Genomic DNA, 20,090 nt, shown 5'->3' on the forward strand with positions numbered 1-20,090 from the left:
GTTTGCACACTGATTGGTGTAAAAAAATAAAATAAAACTAAATAATAATAATCTAGCACACCTGTGCAGGTTTGACATGACATGACAGGTAGCTGTCTTGTGGGTGGTGCTGAATCCTGTTAAATGACATGAGGGTCTCATGCCTATACACAAGGGTGTGTCATTGCTGTTGCTTGACCATGCATTGGTTTCTGTGGTCAGTGAATGATAAAAACAAAATTTACCATCCATTGATGGATGGGAAATCCGCCATGAGGCATTTGTTTTTAGAAACTGCTGCTCACAACCAATGTTGCAATGGAGTGTCTCCATCTGCTGGTGGTATTGGAAAGGCATTAGTGCTATGACAGGGTCTGAAGAAGAAGAAGAAGAAGACGGAAAAAAATATATATAAAAAGAAAAAGAGAGAGAGAGAGAGAGACTGACTTAGTGAGCGAGTGAGTGAGAGAGTGAGAGTGAGTGAGAGTGAATGAGTGAGTGAGTGATTGAGTGAGTGAGTGAGAACAAATGAGTTAAAGCAAGTGAGTGAGAGAGATCGAATGAATGAAAGTCTGAATGACAGAAAGAAAAAAGGATGAAGAAAGAAGCATGAAGAAAAAAAAAAAATGTATATGGAGTTGCTGACATGAGTGCAATCTACAAAGCCGTTGAGGCTGATCCTCATGTGAGGATTATTGCACCAGGACCCTTAGCACTTTTAAAATGCCATTCAATGCCACGGGCTAGATGTAAACTGCAGATGACCATGTTGTGGTAGTTACCATGGATACCCAAGTGATGTGTGAGCTAACACATAGGCCCAACAGATTCCAAGAAGGCCAGAATCACCAGCGGCACCACCATCGATTGTCAGGTCACCCGGATTCAGCAAATACCAGAGTCCAAAATGATGCAGGTTTATACTGTTAATTTTCAGTTTATCGTTACAGTTGGTGTTATTCCATGTCGGAAGGGACGCAGCTACAGCCAGTGGGGTAACTAGAGACAGGCAGGCAGCTATGTGCAACAAAGGTAGGCGTGTTGTTTTCATATGCAGATCTGAAATATTGTCTTATATGCAAGAGGAGGAGTGATGGGGGTTCAGGCAAAAGCCAGGCTATGGATTGCATTGCTAAATGCTCCATCAGAGTGCAATGGTCGCCTGTCCTTTTTTTAAGTGATGATGTGGGTTTAGCCTGTGCTGTATGTATGTATGGGTGGCTGACTGCCACCCACCCAGAAAGTGTATGGGAGGCTGGTTGGCTGCCAGCCTTCCTTCCATTCCTATGAGTAATGTGAGTGCTCATGAAGGGGACATGGTTGGGTCCACCCCTTTCCCGGTTATCCCCTCTAGGCCTTTTGGCTTAGATCAAGTGTAAAAAAAGAAAGGATCTTGCGACAGATCGCATCCTGAGGCACGTTTTTTTTTGTGTGAATACTTGCACTTGGGTGACTTGTGAGCACATACTGATACATACGTTCCCTATCTGGGGACCATAAATTAAATGGATTTTTGAGAAAGGGAGCTGATTTGGAAGCTTGCTTCTGTCGCCCTATGCATTGACCCGATGTGGCAGTATCTTCGGGTAGTGAACAGTGCACCACCCCATTCCAGTGTTAAACAAGAAAGATTCTCATTTAATCCTCCGTGGGTGAGAATTTGAGTTTGAGAATTGGAGACCAAAATGATGAGTTGCACTGACTGGTTTATGAACGTCTATTCATTTAGCGTTTTAATGACCATGTTTGCACACTGATTGGTGTAAAAAAATAAAATAAAACTAAATAATAATAATCTAGCACACCTGTGCAGGTTTGACATGACATGACAGGTAGCTGTCTTGTGGGTGGTGCTGAATCCTGTTAAATGACGTGAGGGTCTCATGCCTATACACAAGGGTGTGTCATTGCTGTTGCTTGACCATGCATTGGTTTCTGTGGTCAGTGAATGATAAAAACAAAATTTACCATCCATTGATGGATGGGAAATCCGCCATGAGGCATTTGTTTTTAGAAACTGCTGCTCACAACCAATGTTGCAATGGAGTGTCTCCATCTGCTGGTGGTATTGGAAAGGCATTAGTGCTATGACAGGGTCTGAAGAAGAAGAAGAAGACGGAAAAAAATATATATAAAAAGAAAAAGAGAGAGAGAGAGAGAGAGACTGACTTAGTGAGCGAGTGAGTGAGAGAGTGAGAGTGAGTGAGAGTGAATGAGTGAGTGAGTGATTGATTGAGTGAGTGAGTGAGTGAGAACAAATGAGTTAAAGCAAGTGAGTGAGAGAGATCGAATGAATGAAAGTCTGAATGACAGAAAGAAAAAAGGATGAAGAAAGAAGCATGAAGAAAAAAAAATGTATATGGAGTTGCTGACATGAGTGCAATCTACAAAGCCGTTGAGGCTGATCCTCATGGGAGGATTATTGCACCAGGACCCTTAGCACTTTTAAAATGCCATTCAATGCCACGGGCTAGATGTAAACTGCAGATGACCATGTTGTGGTAGTTACCATGGATACCCAAGTGATGTGTGAGCTAACACATAGGCCCAACAGATTCCAAGAAGGCCAGAATCACCAGCGGCACCACCATCGATTGTCAGGTCACCCGGATTCAGCAAATACCAGAGTCCAAAATGATGCAGGTTTATACTGTTAATTTTCAGTTTATCGTTACAGTTGGTGTTATTCCATGTCGGAAGGGACGCAGCTACAGCCAGTGGGGTAACTAGAGACAGGCAGGCAGCTATGTGCAACAAAGGTAGGCGTGTTGTTTTCATATGCAGATCTGAAATATTGTCTTATATGCAAGAGGAGGAGTGATGGGGGTTCAGGCAAAAGCCAGGCTATGGATTGCATTGCTAAATGCTCCATCAGAGTGCAATGGTCGCCTGTCCTTTTTTTAAGTGATGATGTGGGTTTAGCCTGTGCTGTATGTATGTATGGGTGGCTGACTGCCACCCACCCAGAAAGTGTATGGGAGGCTGGTTGGCTGCCAGCCTTCCTTCCATTCCTATGAGTAATGTGAGTGCTCATGAAGGGGACATGGTTGGGTCCACCCCTTTCCCGGTTATCCCCTCTAGGCCTTTTGGCTTAGATCAAGTGTAAAAAAAGAAAGGATCTTGCGACAGATCGCATCCTGAGGCACGTTTTTTTTTGTGTGAATACTTGCACTTGGGTGACTTGTGAGCACATACTGATACATACGTTCCCTATCTGGGGACCATAAATTAAATGGATTTTTGAGAAAGGGAGCTGATTTGGAAGCTTGCTTCTGTCGCCCTATGCATTGACCCGATGTGGCAGTATCTTCGGGTAGTGAACAGTGCACCACCCCATTCCAGTGTTAGGGTACGTTCCCACACGGCGTATTTTGCTGCGTATTTGCTGCGTATTTGGTGCTGCGTATTTTCCTATCCATTGACTTCAACAGAGAAAATAAAATACGCAGCAGCAAATACGCCGTGTGGGAATGTACCCTTAAACAAGAAAGATTCTCATTTAATCCTCCGTGGGTGAGAATTTGAGTTTGAGAATTGGAGACCAAAATGATGAGTTGCACTGACTGGTTTATGAACGTCTATTCATTTAGCGTTTTAATGACCATGTTTGCACACTGATTGGTGTAAAAAAATAAAATAAAACTAAATAATAATAATCTAGCACACCTGTGCAGGTTTGACATGACATGACAGGTAGCTGTCTTGTGGGTGGTGCTGAATCCTGTTAAATGACATGAGGGTCTCATGCCTATACACAAGGGTGTGTCATTGCTGTTGCTTGACCATGCATTGGTTTCTGTGGTCAGTGAATGATAAAAACAAAATTTACCATCCATTGATGGATGGGAAATCCGCCATGAGGCATTTGTTTTTAGAAACTGCTGCTCACAACCAATGTTGCAATGGAGTGTCTCCATCTGCTGGTGGTATTGGAAAGGCATTAGTGCTATGACAGGGTCTGAAGAAGAAGAAGAAGAAGACGGAAAAAAATATATATAAAAAGAAAAAGAGAGAGAGAGAGAGAGAGACTGACTTAGTGAGCGAGTGAGTGAGAGAGTGAGAGTGAGTGAGAGTGAATGAGTGAGTGAGTGATTGAGTGAGTGAGTGAGTGAGAACAAATGAGTTAAAGCAAGTGAGTGAGAGAGATCGAATGAATGAAAGTCTGAATGACAGAAAGAAAAAAGGATGAAGAAAGAAGCATGAAGAAAAAAAAATGTATATGGAGTTGCTGACATGAGTGCAATCTACAAAGCCGTTGAGGCTGATCCTCATGGGAGGATTATTGCACCAGGACCCTTAGCACTTTTAAAATGCCATTCAATGCCACGGGCTAGATGTAAACTGCAGATGACCATGTTGTGGTAGTTACCATGGATACCCAAGTGATGTGTGAGCTAACACATAGGCCCAACAGATTCCAAGAAGGCCAGAATCACCAGCGGCACCACCATCGATTGTCAGGTCACCCGGATTCAGCAAATGCCAGAGTCCAAAATGATGCAGGTTTATACTGTTAATTTTCAGTTTATCGTTACAGTTGGTGTTATTCCATGTCGGAAGGGACGCAGCTACAGCCAGTGGGGTAACTAGAGACAGGCAGGCAGCTATGTGCAACAAAGGTAGGCGTGTTGTTTTCATATGCAGATCTGAAATATTGTCTTATATGCAAGAGGAGGAGTGATGGGGGTTCAGGCAAAAGCCAGGCTATGGATTGCATTGCTAAATGCTCCATCAGAGTGCAATGGTCGCCTGTCCTTTTTTTAAGTGATGATGTGGGTTTAGCCTGTGCTGTATGTATGTATGGGTGGCTGACTGCCACCCACCCAGAAAGTGTATGGGAGGCTGGTTGGCTGCCAGCCTTCCTTCCATTCCTATGAGTAATGTGAGTGCTCATGAAGGGGACATGGTTGGGTCCACCCCTTTCCTGGTTATCCCCTCTAGGCCTTTTGGCTTAGATCAAGTGTAAAAAAAGAAAGGATCTTGCGACAGATCGCATCCTGAGGCACGTTTTTTTTTTTTGTGTGAATACTTGCACTTGGGTGACTTGTGAGCACATACTGATACATACGTTCCCTATCTGGGGACCATAAATTAAATGGATTTTTGAGAAAGGGAGCTAATTTGGAAGCTTGCTTCTGTCGCCCTATGCATTGACCCGATGTGGCAGTATCTTCGGGTAGTGAACAGTGCACCACCCCATTCCAGTGTTAAACAAGAAAGATTCTCATTTAATCCTCCGTGGGTGAGAATTTGAGTTTGAGAATTGGAGACCAAAATGATGAGTTGCACTGACTGGTTTATGAACGTCTATTCATTTAGCGTTTTAATGACCATGTTTGCACACTGATTGGTGTAAAAAAATAAAATAAAACTAAATAATAATAATCTAGCACACCTGTGCAGGTTTGACATGACATGACAGGTAGCTGTCTTGTGGGTGGTGCTGAATCCTGTTAAATGACATGAGGGTCTCATGCCTATACACAAGGGTGTGTCATTGCTGTTGCTTGACCATGCATTGGTTTCTGTGGTCAGTGAATGATAAAAACTAAATTTACCATCCATTGATGGATGGGAAATCCGCCATGAGGCATTTGTTTTTAGAAACTGCTGCTCACAACCAATGTTGCAATGGAGTGTCTCCATCTGCTGGTGGTATTGGAAAGGCATTAGTGCTATGACAGGGTCTGAAGAAGAAGGAGAAGAAGAAGACGGAAAAAAATATATATAAAAAGATAAAGAGAGAGAGAGAGAGACTGACTTAGTGAGCGAGTGAGTGAGAGAGTGAGAGTAAGTGAGAGTGAATGAGTGAGTGAGTGATTGAGTGAGTGAGTGAGTGAGTGAGAACAAATGAGTTAAAGCAAGTGAGTGAGAGAGATCGAATGAATGAAAGTCTGAATGACAGAAAGAAAAAAGGATGAAGAAAGAAGCATGAAGAAAAAAAAATGTATATGGAGTTGCTGACATGAGTTCAATCTACAAAGCCGTTGAGGCTGATCCTCATGGGAGGATTATTGCACCAGGACCCTTAGCACTTTTAAAATGCCATTCAATGCCACGGGCTAGATGTAAACTGCAGATGACCATGTTGTGGTAGTTACCATGGATACCCAAGTGATGTGTGAGCTAACACATAGGCCCAACAGATTCCAAGAAGGCCAGAATCACCAGCGGCACCACCATCGATTGTCAGGTCACCCGGATTCAGCAAATACCAGAGTCCAAAATGATGCAGGTTTATACTGTTAATTTTCAGTTTATCGTTACAGTTGGTGTTATTCCATGTCGGAAGGGACGCAGCTACAGCCAGTGGGGTAACTAGAGACAGGCAGGCAGCTATGTGCAACAAAGGTAGGCGTGTTGTTTTCATATGCAGATCTGAAATATTGTCTTATATGCAAGAGGAGGAGTGATGGGGGTTCAGGCAAAAGCCAGGCTATGGATTGCATTGCTAAATGCTCCATCAGAGTGCAATGGTCGCCTGTCCTTTTTTTAAGTGATGATGTGGGTTTAGCCTGTGCTGTATGTATGTATGGGTGGCTGACTGCCACCCACCCAGAAAGTGTATGGGAGGCTGGTTGGCTGCCAGCCTTCCTTCCATTCCTATGAGTAATGTGAGTGCTCATGAAGGGGACATGGTTGGGTCCACCCCTTTCCCGGTTATCCCCTCTAGGCCTTTTGGCTTAGATCAAGTGTAAAAAAAGAAAGGATCTTGCGACAGATCGCATCCTGAGGCACGTTTTTTTTTGTGTGAATACTTGCACTTGGGTGACTTGTGAGCACATACTGATACATACGTTCCCTATCTGGGGACCATAAATTAAATGGATTTTTGAGAAAGGGAGCTGATTTGGAAGCTTGCTTCTGTCGCCCTATGCATTGACCCGATGTGGCAGTATCTTCGGGTAGTGAACAGTGCACCACCCCATTCCAGTGTTAAACAAGAAAGATTCTCATTTAATCCTCCGTGGGTGAGAATTTGAGTTTGAGAATTGGAGACCAAAATGATGAGTTGCACTGACTGGTTTATGAACGTCTATTCATTTAGCGTTTTAATGACCATGTTTGCACACTGATTGGTGTAAAAAAATAAAATAAAACTAAATAATAATAATCTAGCACACCTGTGCAGGTTTGACATGACATGACAGGTAGCTGTCTTGTGGGTGGTGCTGAATCCTGTTAAATGACATGAGGGTCTCATGCCTATACACAAGGGTGTGTCATTGCTGTTGCTTGACCATGCATTGGTTTCTGTGGTCAGTGAATGATAAAAAAAAAATTTACCATCCATTGATGGATGGGAAATCCGCCATGAGGCATTTGTTTTTAGAAACTGCTGCTCACAACCAATGTTGCAATGGAGTGTCTCCATCTGCTGGTGGTATTGGAAAGGCATTAGTGCTATGACAGGGTCTGAAGAAGAAGAAGACGGAAAAAAATATATATAAAAAGAAAAAGAGAGAGAGAGAGAGACTGACTTAGTGAGCGAGTGAGTGAGAGAGTGAGAGTGAGTGAGAGTGAATGAGTGAGTGAGTGATTGAGTGAGTGAGTGAGTGAGTGAGAACAAATGAGTTAAAGCAAGTGAGTGAGAGAGATCGAATGAATGAAAGTCTGAATGACAGAAAGAAAAAAGGATGAAGAAAGAAGCATGAAGAAAAAAAAATGTATATGGAGTTGCTGACATGAGTGCAATCTACAAAGCCGTTGAGGCTGATCCTCATGGGAGGATTATTGCACCAGGACCCTTAGCACTTTTAAAATGCCATTCAATGCCACGGGCTAGATGTAAACTGCAGATGACCATGTTGTGGTAGTTACCATGGATACCCAAGTGATGTGTGAGCTAACACATAGGCCCAACAGATTCCAAGAAGGCCAGAATCACCAGCGGCACCACCATCGATTGTCAGGTCACCCGGATTCAGCAAATACCAGAGTCCAAAATGATGCAGGTTTATACTGTTAATTTTTAGTTTATCGTTACAGTTGGTGTTATTCCATGTCGGAAGGGACGCAGCTACAGCCAGTGGGGTAACTAGAGACAGGCAGGCAGCTATGTGCAACAAAGGTAGGCGTGTTGTTTTCATATGCAGATCTGAAATATTGTCTTATATGCAAGAGGAGGAGTGATGGGGGTTCAGGCAAAAGCCAGGCTATGGATTGCATTGCTAAATGCTCCATCAGAGTGCAATGGTCGCCTGTCCTTTTTTTAAGTGATGATGTGGGTTTAGCCTGTGCTGTATGTATGTATGGGTGGCTGACTGCCACCCACCCAGGAAGTGTATGGGAGGCTGGTTGGCTGCCAGCCTTCCTTCCATTCCTATGAGTAATGTGAGTGCTCATGAAGGGGACATGGTTGGGTCCACCCCTTTCCCGGTTATCCCCTCTAGGCCTTTTGGCTTAGATCAAGTGTAAAAAAAAAAGGATCTTGCGACAGATCGCATCCTGAGGCACGTTTTTTTTTGTGTGAATACTTGCACTTGGGTGACTTGTGAGCACATACTGATACATACGTTCCCTATCTGGGGACCATAAATTAAATGGATTTTTGAGAAAGGGAGCTGATTTGGAAGCTTGCTTCTGTCGCCCTATGCATTGACCCGATGTGGCAGTATCTTCGGGTAGTGAACAGTGCACCACCCCATTCCAGTGTTAAACAAGAAAGATTCTCATTTAATCCTCCGTGGGTGAGAATTTGAGTTTGAGAATTGGAGACCAAAATGATGAGTTGCACTGACTGGTTTATGAACGTCTATTCATTTAGCGTTTTAATGACCATGTTTGCACACTGATTGGTGTAAAAAAATAAAATAAAACTAAATAATAATAATCTAGCACACCTGTGCAGGTTTGACATGACATGACAGGTAGCTGTCTTGTGGGTGGTGCTGAATCCTGTTAAATGACATGAGGGTCTCATGCCTATACACAAGGGTGTGTCATTGCTGTTGCTTGACCATGCATTGGTTTCTGTGGTCAGTGAATGATAAAAACAAAATTTACCATCCATTGATGGATGGGAAATCCGCCATGAGGCATTTGTTTTTAGAAACTGCTGCTCACAACCAATGTTGCAATGGAGTGTCTCCATCTGCTGGTGGTATTGGAAAGGCATTAGTGCTATGACAGGGTCTGAAGAAGAAGAAGAAGAAGAAGACGGAAAAAAATATATATATAAAAAGAAAAAGAGAGAGAGAGAGAGACTGACTTAGTGAGCGAGTGAGTGAGAGAGTGAGAGTGAGTGAGAGTGAATGAGTGAGTGAGTGATTGAGTGAGTGAGTGAGAACAAATGAGTTAAAGCAAGTGAGTGAGAGAGATCGAATGAATGAAAGTCTGAATGACAGAAAGAAAAAAGGATGAAGAAAGAAGCATGAAGAAAAAAAAATGTATATGGAGTTGCTGACATGAGTGCAATCTACAAAGCCGTTGAGGCTGATCCTCATGGGAGGATTATTGCACCAGGACCCTTAGCACTTTTAAAATGCCATTCAATGCCACGGGCTAGATGTAAACTGCAGATGACCATGTTGTGGTAGTTACCATGGATACCCAAGTGATGTGTGAGCTAACACATAGGCCCAACAGATTCCAAGAAGGCCAGAATCACCAGCGGCACCACCATCGATTGTCAGGTCACCCGGATTCAGCAAATACCAGAGTCCAAAATGATGCAGGTTTATACTGTTAATTTTCAGTTTATCGTTACAGTTGGTGTTATTCCATGTCGGAAGGGACGCAGCTACAGCCAGTGGGGTAACTAGAGACAGGCAGGCAGCTATGTGCAACAAAGGTAGGCGTGTTGTTTTCATATGCAGATCTGAAATATTGTCTTATATGCAAGAGGAGGAGTGATGGGGGTTCAGGCAAAAGCCAGGCTATGGATTGCATTGCTAAATGCTCCATCAGAGTGCAATGGTCGCCTGTCCTTTTTTTAAGTGATGATGTGGGTTTAGCCTGTGCTGTATGTATGGGTGGCTGACTGCCACCCACCCAGAAAGTGTATGGGAGGCTGGTTGGCTGCCAGCCTTCCTTCCATTCCTATGAGTAATGTGAGTGCTCATGAAGGGGACATGGTTGGGTCCACCCCTTTCCCGGTTATCCCCTCTAGGCCTTTTGGCTTAGATCAAGTGTAAAAAAAGAAAGGATCTTGCGACAGATCGCATCCTGAGGCACGTTTTTTTTTTGTGTGAATACTTGTACTTGGGTGACTTGTGAGCACATACTGATACATACGTTCCCTATCTGGGGACCATAAATTAAATGGATTTTTGAGAAAGGGAGCTGATTTGGAAGCTTGCTTCTGTCGCCCTATGCATTGACCCGATGTGGCAGTATCTTCGGGTAGTGAACAGTGCACCACCCCATTCCAGTGTTAAACAAGAAAGATTCTCATTTAATCCTCCGTGGGTGAGAATTTGAGTTTGAGAATTGGAGACCAAAATGATGAGTTGCACTGACTGGTTTATGAACGTCTATTCATTTAGCGTTTTAATGACCATGTTTGCACACTGATTGGTGTAAAAAAATAAAATAAAACTAAATAATAATAATCTAGCACACCTGTGCAGGTTTGACATGACATGACAGGTAGCTGTCTTGTGGGTGGTGCTGAATCCTGTTAAATGACATGAGGGTCTCATGCCTATACACAAGGGTGTGTCATTGCTGTTGCTTGACCATGCATTGGTTTCTGTGGTCAGTGAATGATAAAAACAAAATTTACCATCCATTGATGGATGGGAAATCCGCCATGAGGCATTTGTTTTTAGAAACTGCTGCTCACAACCAATGTTGCAATGGAGTGTCTCCATCTGCTGGTGGTATTGGAAAGGCATTAGTGCTATGACAGGGTCTGAAGAAGAAGAAGAAGAAGAAGAAGACGGAAAAAAATATATATATAAAAAGAAAAAGAGAGAGAGAGAGAGACTGACTTAGTGAGCGAGTGAGTGAGAGAGTGAGAGTGAGTGAGAGTGAATGAGTGAGTGAGTGATTGAGTGAGTGAGTGAGTGAGTGAGAACAAATGAGTTAAAGCAAGTGAGTGAGAGAGATCGAATGAATGAAAGTCTGAATGACAGAAAGAAAAAAGGATGAAGAAAGAAGCATGAAGAAAAAAAAATGTATATGGAGTTGCTGACATGAGTGCAATCTACAAAGCCGTTGAGGCTGATCCTCATGGGAGGATTATTGCACCAGGACCCTTAGCACTTTTAAAATGCCATTCAATGCCACGGGCTAGATGTAAACTGCAGATGACCATGTTGTGGTAGTTACCATGGATACCCAAGTGATGTGTGAGCTAACACATAGGCCCAACAGATTCCAAGAAGGCCAGAATCACCAGCGGCACCACCATCGATTGTCAGGTCACCCGGATTCAGCAAATACCAGAGTCCAAAATGATGCAGGTTTATACTGTTAATTTTCAGTTTATCGTTACAGTTGGTGTTATTCCATGTCGGAAGGGACGCAGCTACAGCCAGTGGGGTAACTAGAGACAGGCAGGCAGCTATGTGCAACAAAGGTAGGCGTGTTGTTTTCATATGCAGATCTGAAATATTGTCTTATATGCAAGAGGAGGAGTGATGGGGGTTCAGGCAAAAGCCAGGCTATGGATTGCATTGCTAAATGCTCCATCAGAGTGCAATGGTCGCCTGTCCTTTTTTTAAGTGATGATGTGGGTTTAGCCTGTGCTGTATGTATGGGTGGCTGACTGCCACCCACCCAGAAAGTGTATGGGAGGCTGGTTGGCTGCCAGCCTTCCTTCCATTCCTATGAGTAATGTGAGTGCTCATGAAGGGGACATGGTTGGGTCCACCCCTTTCCCGGTTATCCCCTCTAGGCCTTTTGGCTTAGATCAAGTGTAAAAAAAGAAAGGATCTTGCGACAGATCGCATCCTGAGGCACGTTTTTTTTTTGTGTGAATACTTGTACTTGGGTGACTTGTGAGCACATACTGATACATACGTTCCCTATCTGGGGACCATAAATTAAATGGATTTTTGAGAAAGGGAGCTGATTTGGAAGCTTGCTTCTGTCGCCCTATGCATTGACCCGATGTGGCAGTATCTTCGGGTAGTGAACAGTGCACCACCCCATTCCAGTGTTAAACAAGAAAGATTCTCATTTAATCCTCCGTGGGTGAGAATTTGAGTTTGAGAATTGGAGACCAAAATGATGAGTTGCACTGACTGGTTTATGAACGTCTATTCATTTAGCGTTTTAATGACCATGTTTGCACACTGATTGGTGTAAAAAAATAAAATAAAACTAAATAATAATAATCTAGCACACCTGTGCAGGTTTGACATGACATGACAGGTAGCTGTCTTGTGGGTGGTGCTGAATCCTGTTAAATGACATGAGGGTCTCATGCCTATACACAAGGGTGTGTCATTGCTGTTGCTTGACCATGCATTGGTTTCTGTGGTCAGTGAATGATAAAAACAAAATTTACCATCCATTGATGGATGGGAAATCCGCCATGAGGCATTTGTTTTTAGAAACTGCTGCTCACAACCAATGTTGCAATGGAGTGTCTCCATCTGCTGGTGGTATTGGAAAGGCATTAGTGCTATGACAGGGTCTGAAGAAGAAGAAGACGGAAAAAAATATATATAAAAAGAAAAAGAGAGAGAGAGAGAGACTGACTTAGTGAGCGAGTGAGTGAGAGAGTGAGAGTGAGTGAGAGTGAATGAGTGAGTGAGTGATTGAGTGAGTGAGTGAGTGAGTGAGAACAAATGAGTTAAAGCAAGTGAGTGAGAGAGATCGAATGAATGAAAGTCTGAATGACAGAAAGAAAAAAGGATGAAGAAAGAAGCATGAAGAAAAAAAAATGTATATGGAGTTGCTGACATGAGTGCAATCTACAAAGCCGTTGAGGCTGATCCTCATTGGAGGATTATTGCACCAGGACCCTTAGCACTTTTAAAATGCCATTCAATGCCACGGGCTAGATGTAAACTGCAGATGACCATGTTGTGGTAGTTACCATGGATACCCAAGTGATGTGTGAGCTAACACATAGGCCCAACAGATTCCAAGAAGGCCAGAATCACCAGCGGCACCACCATCGATTGTCAGGTCACCCGGATTCAGCAAATACCAGAGTCCAAAATGATGCAGGTTTATACTGTTAATTTTCAGTTTATAGTTACAGTTGGTGTTATTCCATGTCGGAAGGGACGCAGCTACAGCCAGTGGGGTAACTAGAGACAGGCAGGCAGCTATGTGCAACAAAGGTAGGCGTGTTGTTTTCATATGCAGATCTGAAATATTGTCTTATATGCAAGATGAGGAGTGATGGGGGTTCAGGCAAAAGCCAGGCTATGGATTGCATTGCTAAATGCTCCATCAGAGTGCAATGGTCGCCTGTCCTTTTTTTAAGTGATGATGTGGGTTTAGCCTGTGCTGTATGTATGTATGGGTGGCTGACTGCCACCCACCCAGAAAGTGTATGGGAGGCTGGTTGGCTGCCAGCCTTCCTTCCTTCCATTCCTATGAGTAATGTGAGTGCTCATGAAGGGGACATGGTTGGGTCCACCCCTTTCCCGGTTATCCCCTCTAGGCCTTTTGGCTTAGATCAAGTGTAAAAAAAGAAAGGATCTTGCGACAGATCGCATCCTGACGCACGTTTTTTTTTGTGTGAATACTTGCACTTGGGTGACTTGTGAGCACATACTGATACATACGTTCCCTATCTGGGGACCATAAATTAAATGGATTTTTGAGAAAGGGAGCTGATTTGGAAGCTTGCTTCTGTCGCCCTATGCATTGACCCGATGTGGCAGTATCTTCGGGTAGTGAACAGTGCACCACCCCATTCCAGTGTTAAACAAGAAAGATTCTCATTTAATCCTCCGTGGGTGAGAATTTGAGTTTGAGAATTGGAGACCAAAATGATGAGTTGCACTGACTGGTTTATGAACGTCTATTCATTTAGCGTTTTAATGACCATGTTTGCACACTGATTGGTGTAAAAAAATAAAATAAAACTAAATAATAATAATCTAGCACACCTGTGCAGGTTTGACATGACATGACAGGTAGCTGTCTTGTGGGTGGTGCTGAATCCTGTTAAATGACATGAGGGTCTCATGCCTATACACAAGGGTGTGTCATTGCTGTTGCTTGACCATGCATTGGTTTCTGTGGTCAGTGAATGATAAAAACAAAATTTACCATCCATTGATGGATGGGAAATCCGCCATGAGGCATTTGTTTTTAGAAACTGCTGCTCACAACCAATGTTGCAATGGAGTGTCTCCATCTGCTGGTGGTATTGGAAAGGCATTAGTGCTATGACAGGGTCTGAAGAAGAAGAAGAAGAAGAAGACGGAAAAAAATATATATAAAAAGAAAAAGAGAGAGAGAGAGAGAGACTGACTTAGTGAGCGAGTGAGTGAGAGAGTGAGAGTGAGTGAGAGTGAATGAGTGAGTGAGTGATTGAGTGAGTGAGTGAGTGAGAACAAATGAGTTAAAGCAAGTGAGTGAGAGAGATCGAATGAATGAAAGTCTGAATGACAGAAAGAAAAAAGGATGAAGAAAGAAGCATGAAGAAAAAAATAATGTATATGGAGTTGCTGACATGAGTGCAATGTACAAAGCCGTTGAGGCTGATCCTCATGGGAGGATTATTGCACCAGGACCCTTAGCACTTTTAAAATGCCATTCAATGCCACGGGCTAGATGTAAACTGCAGATGACCATGTTGTGGTAGTTACCATGGATACCCAAGTGATGTGTGAGCTAACACATAGGCCCAACAGATTCCAAGAAGGCCAGAATCACCAGCGGCACCACCATCGATTGTCAGGTCACCCGGATTCAGCAAATACCAGAGTCCAAAATGATGCAGGTTTATACTGTTAATTTTCAGTTTATCGTTACAGTTGGTGTTATTCCATGTCGGAAGGGACGCAGCTACAGCCAGTGGGGTAACTAGAGACAGGCAGGCAGCTATGTGCAACAAAGGTAGGCGTGTTGTTTTCATATGCAGATCTGAAATATTGTCTTATATGCAAGAGGAGGAGTGATGGGGGTTCAGGCAAAAGCCAGGCTATGGATTGCATTGCTAAATGCTCCATCAGAGTGCAATGGTCGCCTGTCCTTTTTTTAAGTGATGATGTGGGTTTAGCCTGTGCTGTATGTATGTATGGGTGGCTGACTGCCACCCACCCAGAAAGTGTATGGGAGGCTGGTTGGCTGCCAGCCTTCCTTCCATTCCTATGAGTAATGTGAGTGCTCATGAAGGGGACATGGTTGGGTCCACCCCTTTCCCGGTTATCCCCTCTAGGCCTTTTGGCTTAGATCAAGTGTAAAAAAAGAAAGGATCTTGCGACAGATCGCATCCTGAGGCACGTTTTTTTTTTGTGTGAATACTTGCACTTGGGTGACTTGTGAGCACATACTGATACATACGTTCCCTATCTGGGGACCATAAATTAAATGGATTTTTGAGAAAGGGAGCTGATTTGGAAGCTTGCTTCTGTCGCCCTATGCATTGACCCGATGTGGCAGTATCTTCGGGTAGTGAACAGTGCACCACCCCATTCCAGTGTTAAACAAGAAAGATTCTCATTTAATCCTCCGTGGGTGAGAATTTGAGTTTGAGAATTGGAGACCAAAATGATGAGTTGCACTGACTGGTTTATGAACGTCTATTCATTTAGCGTTTTAATGACCATGTTTGCACACTGATTGGTGTAAAAAAATAAAATAAAACTAAATAATAATAATCTAGCACACCTGTGCAGGTTTGACATGACATGACAGGTAGCTGTCTTGTGGGTGGTGCTGAATCCTGTTAAATGACATGAGGGTCTCATGCCTATACACAAGGGTGTGTCATTGCTGTTGCTTGACCATGCATTGGTTTCTGTGGTCAGTGAATGATAAAAACAAAATTTACCATCCATTGATGGATGGGAAATCCGCCATGAGGCATTTGTTTTTAGAAACTGCTGCTCACAACCAATGTTGCATTGGAGTGTCTCCATCTGCTGGTGGTATTGGAAAGGCATTAGTGCTATGACAGGGTCTGAAGAAGAAGAAGAAGAAGACGGAAAAAAATATATATAAAAAGAAAAAGAGAGAGAGAGAGAGACTGACTTAGTGAGCGAGTGAGTGAGAGAGTGAGAGTGAGTGAGAGTGAATGAGTGAGTGAGTGAGTGAGTGAGAACAAATGAGTTAAAGCAAGTGAGTGAGAGAGATCGAATGAATGAAAGTCTGAATGACAGAAAGAAAAAAGGATGAAGAAAGAAGCATGAAGAAAAAAAAATGTATATGGAGTTGCTGACATGAGTGCAATCTACAAAGCCGTTGAGGCTGATCCTCATGGGAGGATTATTGCACCAGGACCCTTAGCACTTTTAAAATGCCATTCAATGCCACGGGCTAGATGTAAACTGCAGATGACCATGTTGTGGTAGTTACCATGGATACCCAAGTGATGTGTGAGCTAACACATAGGCCCAACAGATTCCAAGAAGGCCAGAATCACCAGCGGCACCACCATCGATTGTCAGGTCACCCGGATTCAGCAAATACCAGAGTCCAAAATGATGCAGGTTTATACTGTTAATTTTCAGTTTATCGTTACAGTTGGTGTTATTCCATGTCGGAAGGGACGCAGCTACAGCCAGTGGGGTAACTAGAGACAGGCAGGCAGCTATGTGCAACAAAGGTAGGCGTGTTGTTTTCATATGCAGATCTGAAATATTGTCTTATATGCAAGAGGAGGAGTGATGAGGGTTCAGGCAAAAGCCAGGCTATAGATTGCATTGCTAAATGCTCCATCAGAGTGCAATGGTCGCCTGTCCTTTTTTTAAGTGATGATGTGGGTTTAGCCTGTGCTGTATGTATGTATGGGTGGCTGACTGCCACCCACCCAGAAAGTGTATGGGAGGCTGGTTGGCTGCCAGCCTTCCTTCCATTCCTATGAGTAATGTGAGTGCTCATGAAGGGGACATGGTTGGGTCCACCCCTTTCCCGGTTATCCCCTCTAGGCCTTTTGGCTTAGATCAAGTGTAAAAAAAGAAAGGATCTTGCGACAGATCGCATCCTGAGGCACGTTTTTTTTTGTGTGAATACTTGCACTTGGGTGACTTGTGAGCACATACTGATACATACGTTCCCTATCTGGGGACCATAAATTAAATGGATTTTTGAGAAAGGGAGCTGATTTGGAAGCTTGCTTCTGTCGCCCTATGCATTGACCCGATGTGGCAGTATCTTTGGGTAGTGAACAGTGCACCACCCCATTCCAGTGTTAAACAAGAAAGATTCTCATTTAATCCTCCGTGGGTGAGAATTTGAGTTTGAGAATTGGAGACCAAAATTATGAGTTGCACTGACTGGTTTATGAACGTCTATTCATTTAGCGTTTTAATGACCATGTTTGCACACTGATTGGTGTAAAAAAATAAAATAAAACTAAATAATAATAATCTAGCACACCTGTGCAGGTTTGACATGACATGACAGGTAGCTGTCTTGTGGGTGGTGCTGAATCCTGTTAAATGACATGAGGGTCTCATGCCTATACACAAGGGTGTGTCATTGCTGTTGCTTGACCATGCATTGGTTTCTGTGGTCAGTGAATGATAAAAACAAAATTTACCATCCATTGATGGATGGGAAATCCACCATGAGGCATTTGTTTTTAGAAACTGCTGCTCACAACCAATGTTGCAATGGAGTGTCTCCATCTGCTGGTGGTATTGGAAAGGCATTAGTGCTATGACAGGGTCTGAAGAAGAAGAAGAAGAAGAAGACGGAAAAAAATATATATAAAAAGAAAAAGAGAGAGAGAGAGAGAGACTGACTTAGTGAGCGAGTGAGTGAGAGAGTGAGAGTGAGTGAGAGTGAATGAGTGAGTGATTGAGTGAGTGAGTGAGTGAGTGAGTGAGAACAAATGAGTTAAAGCAAGTGAGTGAGAGAGATCGAATGAATGAAAGTCTGAATGACAGAAAGAAAAAAGGATGAAGAAAGAAGCATGAAGAAAAAAAAATGTATATGGAGTTGCTGACATGAGTGCAATCTACAAAGCCGTTGAGGCTGATCCTCATGGGAGGATTATTGCACCAGGACCCTTAGCACTTTTAAAATGCCATTCAATGCCACGGGCTAGATGTAAACTGCAGATGACCATGTTGTGGTAGTTACCATGGATACCCAAGTGATGTGTGAGCTAACACATAGGCCCAACAGATTCCAAGAAGGCCAGAATCACCAGCGGCACCACCATCGATTGTCAGGTCACCCGGATTCAGCAAATACCAGAGTCCAAAATGATGCAGGTTTATACTGTTAATTTTCAGTTTATCGTTACAGTTGGTGTTATTCCATGTCGGAAGGGACGCAGCTACAGCCAGTGGGGTAACTAGAGACAGGCAGGCAGCTATGTGCAACAAAGGTAGGCGTGTTGTTTTCATATGCAGATCTGAAATATTGTCTTATATGCAAGAGGAGGAGTGATGGGGGTTCAGGCAAAAGCCAGGCTATGGATTGCATTGCTAAATGCTCCATCAGAGTGCAATGGTCGCCTGTCCTTTTTTTAAGTGATGATGTGGGTTTAGCCTGTGCTGTATGTATGTATGGGTGGCTGACTGCCACCCACCCAGAAAGTGTATGGGAGGCTGGTTGGCTGCCAGCCTTCCTTCCATTCCTATGAGTAATGTGAGTGCTCATGAAGGGGACATGGTTGGGTCCACCCCTTTCCCGGTTATCCCCTCTAGGCCTTTTGGCTTAGATCAAGTGTAAAAAAAGAAAGGATCTTGCGACAGATCGCATCCTGAGGCACGTTTTTTTTGGTGTGAATACTTGCACTTGGGTGACTTGTGAGCACATACTGATACATACGTTCCCTATCTGGGGACCATAAATTAAATGGATTTTTGAGAAAGGGAGCTGATTTGGAAGCTTGCTTCTGTCGCCCTATGCATTGACCCGATGTGGCAGTATCTTCGGGTAGTGAACAGTGCACCACCCCATTCCAGTGTTAAACAAGAAAGATTCTCATTTAATCCTCCGTGGGTGAGAATTTGAGTTTGAGAATTGGAGACCAAAATGATGAGTTGCACTGACTGGTTTATGAACGTCTATTCATTTAGCGTTTTAATGACCATGTTTGCACACTGATTGGTGTAAAAAAATAAAATAAAACTAAATAATAATAATCTAGCACACCTGTGCAGGTTTGACATGACATGACAGGTAGCTGTCTTGTGGGTGGTGCTGAATCCTGTTAAATGACATGAGGGTCTCATGCCTATACACAAGGGTGTGTCATTGCTGTTGCTTGACCATGCATTGGTTTCTGTGGTCAGTGAATGATAAAAACAAAATTTACCATCCATTGATGGATGGGAAATCCGCCATGAGGCATTTGTTTTTAGAAACTGCTGCTCACAACCAATGTTGCAATGGAGTGTCTCCATCTGCTGGTGGTATTGGAAAGGCATTAGTGCTATGACAGGGTCTGAAGAAGAAGAAGAAGAAGACGGAAAAAAATATATATAAAAAGAAAAAGAGAGAGAGAGACTGACTTAGTGAGCGAGTGAGTGAGAGAGTGAGAGTGAGTGAGAGTGAATGAGTGAGTGAGTGATTGAGTGAGTGAGTGAGTGAGTGAGAACAAATGAGTTAAAGCAAGTGAGTGAGAGAGATCGAATGAATGAAAGTCTGAATGACAGAAAGAAAAAAGGATGAAGAAAGAAGCATGAAGAAAAAAAAATGTATATGGAGTTGCTGACATGAGTGCAATCTACAAAGCCGTTGAGGCTGATCCTCATGGGAGGATTATTGCACCAGGACCCTTAGCACTTTTAAAATGCCATTCAATGCCACGGGCTAGATGTAAACTGCAGATGACCATGTTGTGGTAGTTACCATGGATACCCAAGTGATGTGTGAGCTAACACATAGGCCCAACAGATTCCAAGAAGGCCAGAATCACCAGCGGCACCACCATCGATTGTCAGGTCACCCGGATTCAGCAAATACCAGAGTCCAAAATGATGCAGGTTTATACTGTTAATTTTCAGTTTATCGTTACAGTTGGTGTTATTCCATGTCGGAAGGGACGCAGCTACAGCCAGTGGGGTAACTAGAGA

At 43.3% G+C, this 20,090-nt stretch overlaps 11 pseudogenes; all 11 read left to right on the plus strand.

Moving 5' to 3' along the window:
- The first annotated feature begins 1,322 nt into the window (after nucleotides 1–1,322).
- Nucleotides 1,323–1,586, plus strand: LOC130287091 (U2 spliceosomal RNA; annotated as a pseudogene).
- A 1,463-nt stretch (nucleotides 1,587–3,049) lies between these two features.
- On the plus strand, nucleotides 3,050–3,313 carry LOC130287092 (U2 spliceosomal RNA; annotated as a pseudogene).
- A 1,596-nt stretch (nucleotides 3,314–4,909) lies between these two features.
- Nucleotides 4,910–5,176, plus strand: LOC130286389 (U2 spliceosomal RNA; annotated as a pseudogene).
- Nucleotides 5,177–6,641: 1,465 nt separating this feature from the next.
- Nucleotides 6,642–6,905, plus strand: LOC130287093 (U2 spliceosomal RNA; annotated as a pseudogene).
- Nucleotides 6,906–8,361: 1,456 nt separating this feature from the next.
- Nucleotides 8,362–8,624, plus strand: LOC130287715 (U2 spliceosomal RNA; annotated as a pseudogene).
- Nucleotides 8,625–10,079: 1,455 nt separating this feature from the next.
- Nucleotides 10,080–10,344, plus strand: LOC130288188 (U2 spliceosomal RNA; annotated as a pseudogene).
- A 1,466-nt stretch (nucleotides 10,345–11,810) lies between these two features.
- Nucleotides 11,811–12,075, plus strand: LOC130288189 (U2 spliceosomal RNA; annotated as a pseudogene).
- A 1,460-nt stretch (nucleotides 12,076–13,535) lies between these two features.
- LOC130285629 (U2 spliceosomal RNA) lies at nucleotides 13,536–13,799 on the plus strand (annotated as a pseudogene).
- Nucleotides 13,800–15,263: 1,464 nt separating this feature from the next.
- LOC130288081 (U2 spliceosomal RNA) lies at nucleotides 15,264–15,528 on the plus strand (annotated as a pseudogene).
- A 1,446-nt stretch (nucleotides 15,529–16,974) lies between these two features.
- Nucleotides 16,975–17,238, plus strand: LOC130289498 (U2 spliceosomal RNA; annotated as a pseudogene).
- A 1,467-nt stretch (nucleotides 17,239–18,705) lies between these two features.
- LOC130290030 (U2 spliceosomal RNA) lies at nucleotides 18,706–18,969 on the plus strand (annotated as a pseudogene).
- The last annotated feature ends 1,121 nt before the right edge of the window (nucleotides 18,970–20,090 follow it).

The sequence above is a fragment of the Hyla sarda genome, chromosome 8 (genome assembly GCF_029499605.1).
Source record: "Hyla sarda isolate aHylSar1 chromosome 8, aHylSar1.hap1, whole genome shotgun sequence".
NCBI lineage: Eukaryota > Metazoa > Chordata > Amphibia > Anura > Hylidae > Hyla > Hyla sarda.